Here is an 18462-nt window from a genome sequence, read left to right as displayed (position 1 = left end):
GAAGGCACTTTGGTCATCTTACTATGAATGATCTATTCATGCCAGGAACAAGAAACTGTTCACATTGATAAACGCTATCCTGATTGACGTTTTGGTGAAATTTCAAGAGTTTATCTTTTTTACTAAAAGAATAAGAGAAAATGTCTCAATAATTTCCGAACAACCCTCGTACTTCCTTGTAGTCATTTTTTTTAAATTATCGACACAATGGGATCTGGATAGCGAATTAAATCTTTTTTAATTGATTTTTATCTTTACCAACAACTATTATTTTGAAAGAAAAAAATAGTTCGAGATAATTCCCCTTTTTTTTTGGGGGGGGGGGGGGGGGGGGTTGGGTTATATACGTTCTTTTCTTATCCCAAATGTCGGTTTAAATGAGCAATGACCAATTCTTTGTCCTTTATGAGCACCGACATAGAGTTAAATAATTTTGCATATCCCATTTTTCTCGCATCTAAAAAAAAATTGCAAAAAATGGTTTTATGCCAAAGTATTCACAATTTTTATGACAACAACACACATACACAAAAACGCATGTATAGATTGTACTATAACTTATGTATCTCAAAAATGTATTGCTTAGGAAATAAAATGACTCAAATTGATTTAAATTTCACAAAACTGGGAAGATGATATATTGTAATCTTATTTTAATCTAATCATTTATAGTTGGGTAAAAATTGGGTCGAAATTTAAAAACAAAACCTGAAAATAACAACAACAACAACATCAACAACAATGACAACAATGACAACAACACACAGCCATTCAATACTTTGACAAACTGTAATACTCAGCATGTACATGTATTTATTCATTTTCTTTATTTTTCTACTCAATAATAAAGGACGTGCAGTCAATAAACAATATATATATATATATATATATATATATATATATATATATATATATATATATATATATATATATATATATAAAACTTCAAAAAATATTAGAGTTGGGTTTTTTTCTTCATTTTTTTTTCACATTTATAATTCTTTCAAGAAAAAACAACAATACTGTTGAATCCTAATTACACAAAGAATGAAAAGATGCTTAAAATCGCGAGAAGCACATCTTGCAAATTCTAAAATTTTGTTTTCATCCCCGGACATAATGTTAACTAAATAAAAATATGATAACAATTCGACGCTCGTCATTTTATTGTCTCGCTATTTGATGTAAAACTGTTTAATTGCGGAAATAAGTACTTGGGTAAAAAAGAAATATCTAGTAATTATAGATACTGAAATTTATTAGGCAAGTATTAAAACCTTGTTTTATTTAAGATTATTTTTGGGGCATCATTTTCTTCATTTTATTGCATATCCTTATCAAAAGCCACATAGTAGGGAAATGCGTTCTTATTGCTTTTTGTGTGTGATACTGGTAATTTGGAATTTAAAACTCAAACAATATTTATTTTTTGACTTGTATGTGATAACAGTCTAAAAAGAAATATTTTAATGATCTCTCAAAATATGAAGTTGAAAAAAAAAATTCTCTTATTCTAAACAACAATCATGAGGTGATATTAAAATCCAATCGACACAGGAAATGACAATGTAAGAAATTAAAATGAAATTGATATATAAAAGTTAAAATCCTAAGTCTAAGAAAACGTCAACAGCTCACACTTCAACAACAATTTGAAAAAAATAGTATTATTAAGGATTTGTTTACTCGGGGTTTGAGATTTCCAAAAAAAAAATTGCAAAGTTCATTACCTGAAGTCAAAAATTGTTTTAAAAACAAATAATAACAATGTTATTAACAAAAATCGATATTGATATCCATATTTTGTTTATTTTAGAAAGATGTGCTACGACAAAAGTAAATCAATATTGAAACAGAGGAAATTCGGATTATTTTTTTTCTCGTTTTTCTTATTTTCCCCAAAAAATTTATTGTTGCAATGTAATTGCAAAAGTTAAGCTTCTATTTGTTTTGTTTTTTTTAAATACAATTTTACATATTTTATGGTTGTATTTACTCATGTATAATTTTTTATCACTGGCTGGCATGCGATTTGAAAAATATCTAAAATACATAAAATCAATTCTAGATAAAATATCTCGAAATTTTGATCATTGATTTTTTTATAATGTTAATGTCGATAGATTACAGACAATAAAATCACTTTTAGGCAATCAATGGTTTGAGCTCCTATTTGTCATTTGTTTGTAAAATCAATCAAAAAAGGGTACAATTTTGAAAATTGTTAGAGGAAATTTGGACAAAAAAAATGAGCTCAAAACGATTTATTCCAATTTAAAATTAGTTAAGCTATTCGCCTTTTATTTTACCAATTTACAAATTGTTTTATTATTTCTAATGATTACAAAATGAAGAAAACCTTGGCAAGGGGACACAATTTTGAATTTTTTTTCAATAAACATTCAGAGGTCTCTAGCATAAAAATAGGTTATTGACCTTGTTATTTGAAAGTAAAAATAGCTCCACAATAGAGGGACTACAATGTAAAATAAGTAGTTTTTCGTTCCTATAAGTGTTTCTTTTTCTCCCCTGAGTAAACGTTATCCTTAAGTATAATTCTAAATGTACACATTTTGTGGACAATAACTCTAAATGAAATCAACATATACAATTTTTTTTTCGTCCTAAAATCTATCATTTGTAACGAAAAAGTTTTAATAAGTTATTTGAGTAAAACCACACTCCATAATTATAGATTTGAAGTTTTTATCTAATTAACTGCAATATAATTCTCAATCTATTGCATTTCAGTATACAGATCCAATTCATAGTAAAACACCTTAATGGCAGAGTATGTGTTTGATCTGCAATACCGATAAAACCACAATTTGTTCGATCTTTTTGTAATTGTTCAGCAGCAAATGTTTCTATCTGATAACTCTTAATGCAAGTAATCATTAAAACCACTATACAGATCTTAATATATCAAAATCAACAACAATCACAACAACAACAAAATGCAACAACAACAACAGTAACAACACTTTAAACATCTACAGTGTCCTGCTTTTGATCTATGTGAAATACGATATTCTAAAAACAAAGCTACCGTTCAAGGAAAAAACACAAGGCTTTTAAAGTAGAAACGGCAAATATTATTATTTTAGATATAATGTTTCATATTTATGTTAAAGTACAATTGCCGGATCAATTGAACAGGTTAGTTTTGAATGGCTTTTTTTTTTATGTCTGTTAGTTTTCGTGGTTGTGTAGATACATGAGTACTGAGTAAAAATATCATTCCTTGTGTATGTTTTTTTTTTCGTCCTACAAGGATATCAAGATTTTTTAATATTTAAAATTTAAAAAAAAATTAAAAACACACAACTTTTTACCTATCGAACCACAATTGAATAAAAAGACCCACATTTTTGACATATAAGATTACATTTTACCAAAAACAATTTAATATAATAGTTAACATTCCTGTCATGCACAGTCAAACAACTATCCCAAAAACCCTAAGGATGATTTATGAACTATGTACCGGTTAACTTACTATGCACACGTTCAAAAAATATTTCACCATACAATGTTACAATTGAACAACTAACACTCTCGCAATGCATTCTTTTTCCGTTAGTCTCGTTAAATTTTAATTTCAAGGTTTTACTTTGCAATACTAAATATTAAAAATTTGTATCGAGCCAAAATCCTTATTAAATATGAATGGGCTGACAGGAACTCAGCTCATTGTTACCCGCTATAACGCCGCTTAATTATTAATCTTAATGTCTTTTTAAACACATTAAAGTCACGTTTTGTCGGGTGATCTTTTTAAAAACATGGATTGATTCCCAGCCATTTTCTTTTTTTTACGAAATGGCAAACAAGTAAAACGTTTACAATTTTAAACACTTGCAACTTATTGGGTGTCATCTCTTATATGAGCGAGGAAAGATTAACGAAAAAAAAACACGATTCTGCAGTAAAATTGGTTTAACGCTTTCTAGTTCTCATACTTTTTGTACATACTCCTGTTGTCATTCTTATGGGTCTAATCTGAACCTATATTTCAGTTGAAGTTTTACAGCGGTATCGCAGAAAAATCATATTCAGCCCTAGCTTTAGCTCCCGAAAATATGAGCTCAAAATGTTCCACTTTAACTATAGATAGTGTAGGCTCAGCTTTCTCTACACTTATAGACCTCACGTTGTATGTTAAGTTCATGACGAACTCATTTTCCTCAAATACAATATCGCTTCCGTTGGTCATCGTGTTGTTAATTCGGATTTATTTTTCTAAAGACTGTCTAATCATAAAAGGTACATAACAATGATCGAACCTGGGTGGCAACACCATTTTCTAGTCAATATAATTATATATCCCCGTTGTATTGTTTTCTTCATTTTCTGCAACACAATGGAATTAAAAGTAATGCTATTAACATTATTATTCAAATCGAAACTCATCAGTTTATATAAAAAGTGATATTATTTACTTGATCAATGAATTGTAGGTCCAAAATAAACTGTAAAAATACTTTTAATTAGCAATGAAATTTATAATATTTAAATTTGATAAACTTTTTGTGCTTGTTGGTACATGTACCTCTTTCCCTCGATAAGTTTTTCCGAAATTTATTGTGCTATAAGAAAATGTCCGTCTTGTTGAATGTTATCATACAGAAACATTAACCCATATTGCCCGTTAGATATATGGACTTTTTAAAGGAATAATCCTTTATACTACTTAAGCAGATTGAAGACGGCTTTTTTTTCATTCAAGTTTTCGCACGAAACAACAAATAATGATTTTAAAAAACACTATCGTTTTTTTATAAATATCATATTCGATGAAGTACATGTATCCACAATCAAACTGTCAGTGTAATGCTTAATTTTTAAACTTGGTCAAAAAGTGGAATGTCATTAATAAAAACCGTTTACATACCATTAGGCTTGACATATACATCGAAAAAAAGCCATCCATTTTCAGAGACTCTCGCGTCTAAGGGGTGGCATGAAGCAAAGGGAAGACACACGCCTGTCAGTCGGTTGAAGTTGAAACAGTTGCATCCATTACCACAAAGAACGCTGCAAATAAGGATAGAATCCGTTGTCTTGTTTAATAACGGGTCCTTAATGAATCTTTCGTTGTCTAACTCTTCGTTAACATGATAAATTCGGGAGTCCATGGCTTGAATAAGTCGCAAATACATGTATATTATCAACAACACAAACCAACCAACAGATGACTGCATGATTTGTTAAGTTAACTAGTTTAGTATACCGCGACTGTTATAAAAACTAGCAATTTCTTAATGGAATTCACCGGATATTTTCTATGTATATAAAATAATGTTACACAGATATCGAAGTATTCATTTCAGGTATCGTCTGATTTAGTGACGTTCAATAAACTTCGGATTTTTCTTATAACCTCTGCATCTCTATATCAAATTAAAATAGAAAGTCATATGAACGGTTCTTCTCGAAAATATTTGGCGAAACCTCAATACTGCACCCGTATTTCAACATTCAGTTTCTCTTTATGACAAACGTTTGTTATCACTTAATATACCATGTCATTTCAGCTTAAATATACCAAAATCATTATTTATGAATTAATAACATTGGTTGCACATCGTGAGTGTATGAATAATGGACCAGACATTGAATTCCTTTATAAACAAAAACAAATATTTAGCAACGAAGCAGCGGAGGTTATTAGTCATTTTTTTTTCTTAGGTAGCCTAAAAACAAGTTAGCAATGAATTTGTTTTGAACGAGAAAAAAAAGTTCGCAAAAAGTTATTAATGCGCTAGGCATAGCTCAGCGCTTTATTGTCGTTAGACTTCTGCTCTCGGTGCATCGAATAACTGCCACCTATGAGAAGAAATATGCATCATTTAAACTGGTTAGAGAACCAGTTTCAAGGTTTCACGGACATAATTGCACGGAATATTGTTGTTCGGACTGTTATGAATATAATGTGAGGGGCTTACGTACATCACTGCAGAGGCTGCCACGAAGTGTAAAGGAAATATAATGCTCATACCGAAAAATTAAATCGATTCTTTTTAACTTAAGCTTGCACAGAGTGAATTTTCGTTTAGAACCAAGCTAGGTTAGCGTTTTTAGTACCATTGGTTCTCTGATTATTTTATGACCACATTCAACATATCGTTAATAATTCATAGCGCTGTGTCTGAAAAAAAAAGTCGGCTCTAAGGTCGATCATAATTGTGTCCGTACATGTATGAGGTATCCGGTGAACTTCCATTACGCTTTGCACTTCTTTGTTACCTATGCAGTGACATTTTCATGTAATTTTGTTAATGAAATAGAGATAGAACTAAGGAACATTGTTTTGATGTATTTGTCCTGCGTTTTACACATTGATACACTTACAAAATGATTTAAATTATTGTTTTTTATCACATTCATCAACATAATGTTCGGAACTAATTTTCACATACTAAACGTAAAGTTACTCGTTTTTTGCGGCTTGGAAAGCGTGGTTAACCCTAGCATGCTGTACTTTTGGCATTACGTAAAAAACAGTTTTAGCCGACATCTGTTATCAGATGCCATTCATTCAACTAATTTCACGCGTCAATCGTTCCTTTAAAAGAAAACCACTTGTCCTTATTACCATGCATTCTGAGTGTGGAATTATTTAGGAAGCGGTTTATAAAAAAGCGTAAACTGCCCCAAGTTATGAAATATCGTATAACATACGTCAAAATTAAATTTGTTCCGTATTTTTTAATACATTAATCAAAACATTATTTAAATATTTTATATCTTTTTTAATCATAAACGATAGCTAAACTAATGACATTTTAAACTACATGCGCATTAATACAACATCCTTAGGAACCAGTGACCCAGATTAAAACGAAGCGAGGAGAGGCAGCCATATTGGAATTTTGTGTTTAAACGCTGGTTAGAAACTTTAAAGATTACTTTTTCAATTTAAACGTACATTTGTTAAAAGTAGAATTTGACATAAGTCCAAAAGAGGGGAAGTGGGAAGATTGCATGGACAGGGCTCTAGGGGCCTTGAATGCAGCACTTGAGGCAAACTCATCTACGGACATCGACTCAGGACTGGGAGCGGTGTGTTGAATGACCGAACATTTTGTAGTTTGCGGTTTTAAAGTAAGTCCATTTAAGGTGTCGCGCATTTGTTTCTTCTGAGCAGTGGAGCAAACCCGATTATAGCTTTTAACAGAGGAATCGATTTTATGCCCCGACATGTGCATGGAAGGCCTTATTTCGAACCCCGCATTATTCATGCCTTGGATTGCTGTTGCTCGCAAACAATGGACGGTGTAAGATGTGCTGCATTTTGCATTTTTGGAAATAATTTGTTTGTAGTCTGATGTATTCCTACGCCAGAGTTAATATAGTCTCGTTCAACCAGACGCTCGGCTGTCTCCGTAAATCTGCGACAAGCAGAGAGGGGGCTCTCTTGCTTGTCGGATATTAACGGAGACAGTAAAGCGTCTAGTTAAACGAGACTAGAGTTCGATATCAATAGTGCTTGGATCCATACAATTTTTAGAATTGTTTCGATAACTAATACATACTAGTAGTTGAAATTAATCTTTAAATATTACACAACATGATTCATATTGGGTTTCTCGAAATTCTTGTCGAATAAGTATAAAAATTAATATTATAAAAAAGTGCGTAATTCAAAATTAATACAAACTAGAAACTAATTGCCATGCAAGATACATTGATTTTAAAATAAATGATAATCGATAAAATCAACTCCCGTCAGTACTTCAGTACTTTGATTAAAAAGGTAATACAGCATGACAGGAGGAGTTGTCCAAAACACATTTTGGATGGAAAATGTTTATTTAAGGTTTACTAACACACAATTCTCTTTGTTACCTCACAATACTTACATATTTGTATACAATATTCTTGTTCATTGTTAATGATCTTTGACATCAATTCATACATTCGACGTTATACTATTGTTTGCTAGTTCTATAATTTACCGAAATGCGTCTTTAGGCCCCTCTTTTTGGTATTAATTCTGCCAGTTTGTTCATCAACTGATCCTCCAGTCCTTTCATATATTAGATATTCTATAGTTTTTGCTCTTTAATCAGATATGTATATGTATAACTGGGTTTATGCTAATAAATTACAGGTCATTATCCAGTTATTTCATCCATTATGGGTTCTATATACATTGCATTTCTCTGCTTGCAAATATATATGTTTATGTACATTTATGTCCATCAGGTGAGTGTTTTGGTGTTTAGGTTCATGTGAACGGTTTATAGAGTTATGACCCTTAGTCTGGTACATGTGTGAGGCTTAAATAGGTCTCATAAAGAGATGTAGTGAATTCACAATATGTGTAAATGATTTTTCATTGATAATAAAGCACAGAGGCATGCGCTGCAGTTCATTTAATGATGATAATCCCAGTGTCGTAACTTCTGCATACTGATTGATACACATAGATATTAGCTCACTTAAGCGTAATTTTTCGCCTTTTGATAAGTTATGTTATCTAAACTATTTCTTTAATAATTTGCTGATTTGAGAAACTTTTTCGAGATGACGTGGGCCCCCTCAACATAAGAATATCCGAAGAAAACATGATCTATTTTACAATACTGTCCATATATTTTGTATTTGGCTCCATTAAGCTGACTGTATTGTAATTATTGTTGCCCATCCATATGCCATATTTTGTTTGCTTTTTTGACTTGCATTCTTTTTATGCATCTCGTTCTCTTTTTTACATGTGTAGTCAAGTAAGTTTCTCCTAATTTGAAAAACTTTTTTTCAAGATGTAGTGAGCCCTACAACATAAAAAATATCTAAATAATACGAGACATTTAAATCTTTTTAGTACAGGATCTATTTTACTACATTGTCCAGTAAATATTCTATTTTCAGAATGTTACTAAATAAGTATGCAAAATGTGCTTTATCTTAAATTAAGGGTTTTTGTTTATTCTTGTATTTTTCAAAAAAAATTGTTGGTACCTCTTTGGAGAAAATGCGTTTTTTTGCCCTTTTTGTGTGTTATAATATACATATGTTGAATGGGGTCTCGGACAACATTTAATTTGTCGGACCGGCTCGCAAACTGTTGCCTAGGGCCGGTCTGACATATCAATTGTTGCCCGAGACACAGTCAGCACTTGCTTTGTTATACCCCTACTAATTTAATGACTTTCCGGAATATGACGTCACCGGTCAACAGTCATTTTAACAGTCGCTTTAACAGTTCCAATCAAACTGTTACAGTCCAACAGTCAAAATGCAGGACTTTTTTGTATAGAGTTATATAGTAACTGTTCTACAGGGGTATAACAATGTTAATTGGCAATTTAAATCTCAAACAAAATAATTGTTTTTGTAATTTATAAGTGATAAATGTTTAAGTAAACGATTTAAAAACTAGTCAAAATATGTAAATAAAAAAGAAAATGCTTTTAAGTTTTAAAGTAAAATCGTGACATGATATTGAAATCCCATTCAAAAAGGGAATATCAAAGTAAAATAAAGATATACTTGTTAAAATCCTTAGAAAAACGACAACAATTCACAATTAAACAACACTTTGACAAACTGTTATATTTACGTTTAGTATGAATGTAAAAGATCATTTTATTCTTAAGACGAGTATGTGGACAATTAACTCTCAATGAAATCGACCTGTAATATATGTTCGATTTTTTCCTTTCCAATATATATCATTTGGGACGGAAAAATATTTTTATTTTAAAATGTTATTTCAGTTTTATAACATCCCACATAAATCAAAAGTCTTTCTTGAACTAATTGTGCAGCATAATCATCAATCCAATTCATTTCATTATATAAATCCACATTGTAGTGTAATACGTTGTAATGGCATAATTATTTTTTAATATGTTATACGGAAAAACGGCAATTTTTTCGATCAATATTTTTGTAATTTTTAAGGTAAGAATGATCATATTTGATAAAACATATTGAATTTAAAAAAGAATGCATATGTGTTTAAGTTTTGTTTTTGTTTTTTTCCATTACACTTGGCATCATAATAAAAATCCAATTAAAAGTAAACATTAAAAGGATTTTACTGTTCTAAATATTATTTTCTATAAAACAAAAACAAAAAGAACAATCACAACAGTTACAACAACAACAACAACATTTTAACGAACCATAAAGTTCTGCTTTTAATGTATATGAAACTCTAACAAAACGCTACCATTCTAAGAAAAATAGTACGTGTTTCAATGTCGGAAAGGTAAAAGCATTTCAATGTTATGGACATATAGTAATACTTATGTTAAATTACAATTACCTATTAAAATACCACCTGATTAATTCGAAATTGTTCTTATGTTTGTTAGTTTTATTATGTATGTTGGTACATGGGTACTGAGTAAAAATACCATTCCAGTTGTTTTTTTTCTCGTCCTACATGGATATTTAGAATTTTTAACTTTCAAAATTTAGGAAAAAAACCCATTAAAAATGCACTTGCAACACAGTTTCTTTCAACACATGATGTACAAATAACATTCTCGCGATGCCTTTTTGCCTTTATTCTCGTACAGGTTTTATTTCGAGGTTTTACTTTGTAACAAGAATAGAATTCCAGGGTCCCCCGCCGGTCAAGCAGTATACTAGTATCGAGTCTATCGACCAAGGCTGATTTAGGAACTTGACCAAGGTATTAGTGGTATAAACATTTGGTATCAATTTAATGAAAATCCGCCAAAATTTGTAGGCATGAGCGCGCTTACAATGTCAATTTTTGGGAAAAAACGAAGTCATTATTGTGGTCAAAGTCCCATAACTCCAACAAAAAGTATCGTCCAATGCTGATTTTCGAACTTGACCAAAGTATTAGTAGTGTAAACATTTGGTATAAATTTAATGAAAATCCGTCAAAATTTGTAGGCATGAGAGCGCTTACAAGGTCAATTTTTGGATAAAACGGAGTCATGATTGTGGTCAAAGTCCCATAACGCCAACAAAAAGTATCGACTAATGCTGATTTTCGAACTTGACCAAGGTAATAGTGGTATATATATATTTGGTATAAATTTAATGGAAATCCGTCAAAATTTGTAGGCATGAGAGCGCTTACAAGGTCAATTTTTGGATAAAACGGAGTCATTATTGCGGTCAAAGTCCCATAACGCCAACAAAAGGTATCGACCAATGCTGATTTTCGAACTTGACCAATGTAATAGTGGTATAAACATTTGGTACAAATTAAATGAAAATCCGTCAAAATTTGTAGGCATGAGAGCGCTTACAAAAAAGTGTGACGGACGGACGCACGGACCCACGGACCCACGGACACACGGACGGACGCCCGGCATTTCTATGTCCCCGCTCCGCGTTGCGGCGGGGGACAACAAATATATCTTCGAATTTGTATCGAGCATTGTTTTTTAAAAGCATTGTTAAAAATTAATCGGCTGACACGTACACCGCTTATTGTTCCCCGCTATTAAGCCTCTTAATTATTTATCTTTATGTCTTTTTAAACACATGAAAGTCACGTTTTGTCGGGCAATCTTTAAAAGAAACATGGATTAACAACCATTTTCTTTTTTACGAAAGCAAATGGGTAAGCTGTCTACAAATTGACAAACCTACAATTCATAAATATAATTTCTTATATTAGCAAAAAATGACGAAAAAAAAACCCCAGTTGTTTATTAATATTGTTATGAACCTCTCCAATCGATGCAATTCCTGGACTTACTACGGCGATAATTTTTAAGGACTCAGCCTGGTCTAGATTGCACGGTTGAGGTTTTAAATCAATCTCGCAGAAAGAGAATATGCTGCAGCCACTCTACACCCCCGAAAACATGGGCCCAAAAGGTTCCCCACCAGTTGTAGACATGGCAACTTCACCCTCCGGTACTATAATAGACCTCACGCTGTATGTTAAGTTCAAGACTAATACATTTTCTAAAATTCAAATTCTTATTTGGACTTGTAACTTTGGGAATCCATAGCTTTTATAAATAAGTAGTACTACATAAGTAGTACTACATAACCAACAATACAAAACGAACAAAAGATGACGCCATGAATTGTGAAGTGTACTACAATGGTATACCACGACTATCAAAAACTAGTAAGTTCTTAATCAAATTCACTGGATCTTTTCTTTGTCAATACATTTGAAGTTACAAAAATATTTTAGTATTCCTTTCCATTATCTTCTGATTTGGTGACGTTGAATAGACGTCGAGTTCTTCTTATTTTTCCTACATATACATCTCGGTTGAATTTAACCAGGACAGTCATATATAAATTGTTCTACTCAGAAATATTCGGCCAAAAACCTCAATATTTCAATCGTAATTCAACATTCAGTTTCTCTTTTCGACAAACGTTTATTATCATTCATGATATTTTTATTTCAAATTACAAACTAAAAATTAACCAATACCATTAGTTGCATATCGTGAGTGTATAAATAGTGGATCAGCCATTGATTGCCACTTTAAACAGAAACAAAGGCTTATGCCAAATTAATATTCAATGCCGTATTATGTACTTTATAGCGAATGAGCAGCGGGTGACATTTGTCTTTTTCTTCATACGTAGCCGTAAAACGAGATAGCTATGAATTTGTTTTGAATGAGAAAAAAAAAAGAGTTTTTGTTCGGAAAAATTCTTTTTCAGGAACATATCCAGCAAAAAGTAACTAATTCATAGCGTTGCGTCTGAAAAGAGGAAATGCCATTTAAAACCTATTTGTATTAGCTGCATTTTGCAGTAAAATTTAAAGGCATATCATGTTCTAACAGGGGAGGATTCTGGGATAACCTTTAATAGTTCATCAGTCTGTTGTTTTTTCTTGGCGGATATTCAAGAACAATCAATCGCATTTAAAATCAATGATTTCAGAAATTTTTTTGTACGATTGGCAACACTTTTTTAAAATAACGACTTTAATGAAGTCTTTAACAAATCTTGATATTAATATCCTGAAATTTGAATCGTCAAAATGAGAGAAAAAATTAAAATGAAATGTATACAAAAATATTCAACACACAAACAGTTCAAAGAACATGTATAATCTCAATTAATCATTCTCTTTGTAATCACACAAATAAAAAAAAAAGACAATCCAGCAGTAAGAATGTATCAAAAATTACCCTCTATTTCACTGAAAGCAAAACGCTTCAATATAATATATACGCAATTGTGTATATTTCTTTCCTAAATGCGTTTTTTGTTAAACGTTAAAAGTAAAATGCTTACATTTTATTATGTTATTGAATCTTTGACAAATGCACATAACCAATTGTAAATTGTCAGACTCATTTTTGAACACTTATCGGTTTACGGTAAATTGTTGAAATAAATCAGTTCGATGCATATTTGAAATTCGGGCTTCCGTCATTCGTGATTTGTAATTCAGGATTTGTAAGGCAATGTACCATTATGACGAAAGACGGCGCGCACTACGTCAAATCGTTTGGGAAACCGACTATAAAACTCAGGTTTATCAGCATGTACTTATAAAAACCCGGTAGAATTAAATTTCGGATTCATATCCACTTTAACTTTACCTTATTTGGATTTGTTTGCTTAGGTTTTGATTGTTTATAAACAATGCATATGATTTTAAAAAAGAACTTCGTCATGGAAACATAATAATAATAGAGAAGAGCTCCCGAAGATATCAATAGTGTTTTCTAGAAAATTTGCACTGGGATCTTCGCTACGTAATAGAGATTAAATGTACGTCATTCTGAAAAGGTAATGTAACCTTGTGACAAATTCAAAACTGCAGGTGAACTCCTTTACCTACTTGATAGTGCATCACATTATCATAACTTTCTTCAAAGTTAATACTGCACAAAACTAGAAACTATAAAATTTCAAGAAATCATATCAAATAGTAGCGCAATACACTTTGAAATAAAATTGATGACTTTTTTTACTACTGAAATATCCGCGTAAGTTTACCATCGTTTGTAAAACAACCCATGCTATTTATACAAATACATAAATTTACATAAATTTAGACTGTTCTGTTCTCCGTACGGATTATTTTAGGTTTCAAGTTGTCAGAAAAAAAACACTTAGATTTTTTTCGAAGCCATGTGGCGGCATGTTTTGATTGCAGAGGACACAGATTCGCATGAAAGACCCGGTCAAAATTATGAAATAAAGGGAGAACCTTGGGTTCGGCTGGTTATTTGAGGGGCAACAATTGCTAGAATATATATTGCATTTTTTTGTGGAAAGAGGAGCTCATGTGACACTTGAGTATCGGTAGCATTTTTCATCTGATATGAAATGAAAATGCGAAACTGTGACCAACGTTTTTACTTCGCAGGGGTATTAAGGAAGCATATGGACAATTCAGCGTCTTATTTTATCATTTATTGTTATATTCAACATCGTGAAATTAAATAACTATTTTGAATAAGATCAAAAACTTAGTATTATCCTTTAAAATAGATGTCAGTGCAGTAAAATCTGGTAGTACATTACTGCCACTGCATTACTGCCACATTGGTGCATTATCACGTGACAACTATAAATTACTAACTTACTTAGGCCTGTCGTTCCGTGAGGAACATAGGCCATTAACAAGTCTTCTAACGAACACGGTTCTGGGCTGCTCTGGCGGCACTGCTCCAGGTCATATCTAGTGGCTGTAGCTCTGCCTCTGCATTCCTCCTCCAGGAGCTTCTTGGACGTCCCCTTTTCCTCTTGCGCTGTGGGTTCCAGGTAAGAGTTTGGCGTGTATACTGGATTATGACAACTATAAATAACTTAGTATATTCCTCAACATGAAATGTGATAGAACAACACCATCCCAAGGTTTCCAAAACAAAATAAAGATACCAAGGTAAGTCATTTCGCTATTAAGATTTGCCCTGACGACAAGGCGGGTAGGATTGTATTTGGACATTGAAATTATATATAAATAAAGGAAATAAGCTTTCACAAATGCTTTGACAAATAAATGCTGTGTACATTTTATTAAGGTTTCTTTTACTATTACTATTATTCTGAAAATTTTTCAAATTTCTTATTATTTTTTTTTCTTCTAGACGCCAACTTTGATCCTTAATACCTCGCTCGTTTGTTCATCGATTGTTTTGAAATTTTCAGGACTGATAACATGCCGCGTGATGTTGTCGTTGCATATTTTAGTTGAGGAAAATCCCTATCCAGTTTTGAGTTACTACCTTTTTAGTAAAATTTAACGACTTCTTTTGTCCAGGGGTTTTAGCTTTCAAGATGACTGGCAGAGTCTCAAATATGGGCTGGTTTGGAAGCTAATACATTGAATTTGTGCGAGATATATTTTATTTATTATTTAAATGCAAATAAAAGGGGTGGTATATATGTTGAAACAAAGGTAAGAAAAAAAATCAAAAAAATTCGCGTATTTTCTGTGTTAGTTTTTTACCTGATAAAAATTTGTTACAACATGAATTGTATTTTAAAAGTTCTTGGTCTTACCCAGACCTTTCATTCGGTATACCGAAAAAGGGGCTGGCCCTTATAATTAGGGAGTTAGAGGCGTCAAAAGTTTCTTGTCAATAACTTAAAAAGGAATAAAAATTTCTAATGCATTATTGAAGCAAAGTTGTAAAAAAATTAATTTTGAATCCTTCTATAGTATTCAATTTAATCGTTATTTATAGTCAGTATTTGCAGAAACAATTGTTGTCAGTTCGGTCCATTTTTTGTGGGGTTGCGCACGTTTATGAGGTTATGAAAGCCTTAGGGCTTCTTGTAATGCACTAACTGATACATGTAGCGCGCAAAAATAATTCCACATAAGATTCCCAAATGTTTTTATTCATACGCGGGTATGATAAGGCAACTCTCAGCGATCAAATTCCTCTGATCAATATGACGTCACAATAAGCAGCATTATGTCATATTTTTCTCAGAAACTTGTCGATTTTAACTTTATCTCTGGTTTAAATTATAAAAACTACAGGCATAAAATATCACTAGAAACTTTTCTAACTGAATATATCTTCGATTTCTCTCTAATACGTATAATTATCATTGATGACGTCACAAGCATGCTTAATAGAAAAGGTCATTTCGGGAGACAAATCATCGGAATGCAATGTAAACAATGCCGAAATAAGACTTATTCAATACAGATACCTAAGATTTATATGAGTGTCAGTAAGGATATAATCAGGATAAATACAGACATGGATATTTTGTTTATTCAGCGAGTTTTATAAGGTAAGCAGATCGACATTTATATGGCTTGACCAGCCTTTCCTCTGTTAGTGTGTACAAAATAGGCAAAAGTGTAACACTACCCCGGATATTATGAAATATGACTTTGGTAAATATCAACGGTATATGACTTAAACTACTTGAAAAGTGCTGCTAGAATCCCGTGCTGCGTTGTTTTAAATGAAAAATACGTAGTATTTTCAATAAAATAATGAAGTTGAGAGGGTTTCCGATAAATATTTACAATATTTATTTGATGCGATTAACAATAGGATTCTAGCAGTAATACTAATAAACATGAACTAATTGCCGATCGAATTATTGTAGCAAACATACAAATAAACTTCGGGGTAGTGTTACACTTTTTGATTTTTTGTTAAGGTAAAAAAGTGATCTATTTTTAACTGTCACGTGATACCATGGTACGGCAGCTTCAAAGATCGAGTCAATTCCGAAGTAGAAAAATAAAATCTTGGTGAACACATTCACTTGGTATTAATATTCAGCACTGTTTTCATAAAAATAAACAGTTTTTAAATTGATCATAATTTTCACGGTCATTAAACGCGGAGTTGCCTTAACCTACCCGAGTATGTACATTTTCATTTCATATAGATGAACCTCTTTGACCTTATTTTTGTTGTTTGTTTCATAACTGTGCCCCTGTCTATATTTAGATGCATTACGAGACTCAGGTAACCGATCGATAGGAGAGTCGCTAGCTGTATTCAGGCAGTCGCCTAGACGACAGTGCATGTGCTTGTAGAGCTGGACGTACACGTTTAACGCCCCACTGTGTTACTGTAACAGAGACATTTTGAATTGTTGCAGTACTGGGAGATGTGTTAATAAAATGGTTCCAATGCATGGTAATTAAACTCAACTTTTCTACAATACGTATACATGGCCGTCTTATAAAGCACAATGTGTATTACTGACATGACAAATGTACGCTGGCAATTTAATACGAACGCGGGATTGCTCCCGACAGAACAATTCTTTTAAAGCAAAAAAAAAAATACTGATTTGCGATGGATATAATATAATTATCATCGTGGAGATGATTTTAAAAAGTGAACTTAATATTCGTATACGATAATATTTGAATCCGAAGCCGCTAGTTTTAAGTTACGGTTATTCGGGATATTAATTATGACTTGCCCCGCGTTTCAGATTTTTTAATTGCAAGACATCTACAAACGAAAACACCAAACAACCTTCAGCAGCAACTTATAAATTTTTTATTCCATACACAATTCTAAAGAGGTAATTAAAATTTTTTATAAATGCTTTATACTTGTATTCGCTATCTTCCATGGAAAAAAGTGGCATGGAAAAAATGTTGTTCAATGTTCATCAAATACGCTGTAGCCTTAGCAATCGAAAATAATTAACAAACTGTATATTAATAGATTGACATATCAACAAACATTCAGACCCGCAATGTGTTTTTTTACAAGTTCTATAAAATGTAGACTCAATGACTGAATTCTTTACCGTTTTCCGTCTGGGTTATTTTGAATCACGTGTGTACGTTATGTGTAGCCATATAGATTAACACTTTAAGTGTTTAATTTTTAAAAGAAATTGTGTACATGCAGAGCAATACAATGCTAGGACAATTAAATTCCAACAATGTATATGGTGACGCCGGTCAGACTGATACTGGTTTATCTTGTTCTACAAATAGCGAATGTAAGACGAAGTATTTGGGTGTTATATTTTAAACAAATATAAGTATTGCTTTCTTATAACCTTGCCTTACTCAACAAATTATTTCATTGGAATCATTCTTAGTTACCTTAGCTGCATATACACTACTGGCTCTAAAAAGTACTGAAAGTGTATAACACAGCACAAAGAAAGCCAACAACAGATCCAATTAAAATACTACTTTAATAGAGTTAACAAAAATACTATAGTAATTGAATAATTACAATAATAAGGCAAAAACAATAAAGAAAAACAATTAAGGATTTTACAATCAAAGAATAATTGTTGACAATAATTTAAAGTCTTTTAGAATGTCAGAGTCACTGAACAAGAGTAATGAAAAATATAATAATAAAAAGTCAGACAACACTTTGGGAAGCCGGGTGTAACAACAGAGGGAGACCGTTCCTCACTGGTGGTGGGTTGAGGACTGCTTCACTCGGTCCATGTCAGTTCTTATATACGGTCACTAGAAACGCCCCCTTGTCACTGATGCGTGGGAATTAACGTGGTCATTACTTTTGAAGCTCGTAAACTGTCCATAAAAGATCCAGTCGTTAAAATAAG

Source organism: Magallana gigas, chromosome 1 (assembly GCF_963853765.1).
Source record: "Magallana gigas chromosome 1, xbMagGiga1.1, whole genome shotgun sequence".
Taxonomy (NCBI): domain Eukaryota; kingdom Metazoa; phylum Mollusca; class Bivalvia; order Ostreida; family Ostreidae; genus Magallana; species Magallana gigas.
This window is presented reverse-complemented; position numbering follows the sequence as displayed.